Raw genomic sequence first — 3,350 nt, 5'->3', positions numbered from 1 at the left:
AGCTAAAAGCTCCTCACAAAACCCCCAGAGCAGAATGAGTGTGTAAATCACTATCGTCCATGTCCTCCTCTCCACTCTGCTTAATCTGTGCTGCCCCATGCTGTCCGTTCTCCCGTGCTGGCAGCGCAGTGTGGTTGCGCCCCATTCACTGCTCCTTTTATTCCTTCCCGAGACAAGGAGGGGGAGGAAGGAAGTAAGCCCCACAGTCATTTCCCCTCAACTGTGTTGTGACAGACAGCGAGGGGGATGTCAAGGGACCTGGGTATCGTGCCCCCAGCCCTGCCGTTCCTGGACACATCACTTTCCCTTTCCACACCTCTGTTTCCTTTCCTGCCCTGTCTGTTCCCATTGGGGTGTCCTTTGTGGCAGGGACTGTCAAGGGGCTTCTTCAAAGCCCAGGAAAATGGGGCTCAGATTTCAGGAGGGGGTTTGCAAGCCATGCTGAAGTATGCAGAATACATGGAAACACCTCACGGGGAGTTTGGTCAGCCCAAGGGTTTTGCATCGTATCACCCCGTGGGACCAGGGGTGCCTCTGTGCACAGGAGGAAGCGTTACCCCTCCCGGGGAACACCGTTCAGATGACTTCCCAGCTGGAGAAGGGAGGGAGTGTGAGAGCTCGGGTGGAAGAGGAGTGAGTTCTTTGTTGCCTGGAGCTTGTTAAATCCATAAATTGAAGAGAAGAATAAATAAAAAATCAAATCTCGACTTCTGAAAAGCGTTTCTGTGGGGAGCTGCTTCCCTGAATCTTCCAGGCTCGGCCGCTGTCAATAAATCAATAGCTGATGCAGGCCGGCTGCAATCGGTTGCAGGAGAGCAGGCGCATGATGGATGGACAGCGGAGAGGAGAATCTAAGAGATAGGGCAGAGGTGAAGCTCACCTTGAGCTTTATTGTTTGCCACTGACAGACGCCGTAGCGTGGAGGAATTAACCGAACTGCTAACAACGCGAGCAATACTACTACCGTGTTTCCCTGCCCAAGCATCATTCAGCTGGGGAATCACATGGCGCTTTAACAATGTTCATTCCCCGGGTTTCACTAACCCTGCAGCAGGGCAGGGAGGAGCAGCCTTTCACAGACGGCAGATGGGTAAACTGAGGCACAGAGAAGCTAAATGACATGCCTGCATCACATAAGGCTGGGATCAGAGCCCGGACATCCTGGCTCCCGGCCCTCTATACCCCAATGGATAGGCAAGGGGTGTCATACTCACATGAGCCCCAAACGTGCAGATGCAGGGTTCCTCAGCAGCTGGTGAAGACGCAAAGGATTTCCCAGGCCAGATCCAGGCCTGGTGGTGGGATGTAGCCATACACAGGTGAAATGTAGCCACAACTCATGCTCCCTCCAGCCCTGGCACTGCTGATGTGTGGCCACTGGGGCTCCATAGCGGGGAAGTGGGTGGCAGGTCCCATCCCTTCTTTCTGGGAGCCCTGCAGGCTGAGTGAAATGGCTCCTCAGGCTGGATCTGACCTGCAGGCCACGTGTCTGAGAGTCCTGTTCAATGCCACCGTCCTCTCCCATAGCTGGGGGTACTACTCAGGAGCCCTGACTACCAGTCCTTCTGCTCAAACTTCTGGACAGCACTGGAATAAATTGGAATATATCCCCCTTCCTAGATAGTCAGTTTTTACTGCATGGGTATCCTGCTGCTCCCGGTGGCCAGAGTGTGTGCAGGGTGGATGCGAGAGGAGCTGCTGCTCGTTAGGCAATAGAAATGATGGCTCCCTAACCTATACATGCAGTGACACATTGGATACTTGGACCTGGGCACTGAAAGTCAGGACTCCTGAGCTCTGTCCTCATATTTGAGATTAGGACAGTGCAAACCTGACACATATTTGCCCCGCTTTGCTTCTTCAGTCAAATCAGACGGCACTGGATGGGGACAAAACATGGAATGAGTCACCTATACAAGATTTTATCAGAAAGTTGGGAGTAAATAAAAGGCTGGAAGAAAGAGGGAAATCTGACCTAGATGTTATAACTTTCCAGAGCTTCCTGCCTCACCCAATGCACCCAGAAAATATTAATGGAGAAATGAAAACATTGGGGCTCATGTATTTTTTACTACAGATTTTAAAAGCGAATTCACGGGCGCTTCTTTCTTTTCTTTAGTGCAAAAGCTATTGCAGAAGCAACTACAGAGCAAAATAGCAGCCCTGTCATTGTGGTGGGCCACACCATAAATAATATGGGAGCTCCCCCTGCAGATTCTGCAGAAAACTGTTCATCCTCAGCCCAGAGCTGTATTTAAACCAAGGCACAGAAAAGGACTAGAAAAGGGCAGGTGTTGTACTATCGGTTACTTCAGCACTAGAAATCCAGCAAAATTTTACTTTGGGGGTAGCTTTCTGTCCCTACCCAACCCCACCCCCAGTAAAAAGGAGAGGGGGAACGTGCAATGATGACTGATTACGTGTGACCTAGAGATTGTAGCTAAGGACATACGCTCTATGGGACAAAAGCTACTCTCTGTTATTCCAGGATATCCTTGCTAAAGTTCAGTACAGACTCTGGCCCTTCAAGATCTGATGTTATGGCCGGTCATGGAAAACACAGAAGATGTCACAGAGAAGTCAGGGTTTAGGATGGGATATAGAGAAGAAATCGCCACCTCCAGGAAGAAGGTAGGAGCATAGCAACACAGGACTGGAAGGGGTTCTCACAGACCATTATTCAATGGTTCACAAGTACCTATTGACCCAACAATTCCTACTTAAATGAAAATCACCACTTCAAACCCTCACACACTGCAAAACACAAGCCCAGGAACATGCTCCAACATGCCGCAAGTAAAAGCAAGGACGCTGCCAATGCTAGACCCGTTGGGAGGTACTGAAAGGAAGTTCCTCCGCTTTCCTTCTTGCAGCAAAGGTTTCCAGGGGAGATGAGATGGTATCTTACCTCCTGCTGGAGGCGCTGGAAGGGGGTCATGAATGCGTTAGGATGGTAGCAGCAGGGAAGACCTCCATGGCACAGCACAAAGCAGGACTGGGGTCTATGGCCTCAGGGTCACTTTGAAAACTCAGGGCTGGTGGATGTCAGACCTCACCCAGAACTTCTCTCTGGTCCAGGGGCGTTTGGATCTGGGCTTTTGTTCAGACGTTGAGACCAAGCTGTGGAGCAGGGATGCAGATCCCAACTCCTCCAAACGGTTTGGGGCTCAAAGCTGCTTTTTCCATTCCTGTGGGGCTGCCTGGGTCCCTCCTGCCACAGAAGAGTCTGCTCCCACCTTCAAGCTGAGACGCTGATGTGGACCTTTCTGAAACCAATAGGAAGACTCTGACCTTCCAGTTTAGGGGCCGGGTGGAGGTGTGTGCGTGTGTGTGTGTGGGGGGGGGGGGGG

Source organism: Gavialis gangeticus, unplaced genomic scaffold, assembly GCF_001723915.1.
Source record: "Gavialis gangeticus isolate Ggan-Ray unplaced genomic scaffold, GavGan_comp1, whole genome shotgun sequence".
In the NCBI taxonomy this organism is placed as follows: Eukaryota; Metazoa; Chordata; order Crocodylia; family Gavialidae; genus Gavialis; species Gavialis gangeticus.
The sequence above is the reverse complement of the archived record's forward strand: the minus strand, read 5'-3'. Positions refer to the sequence as shown.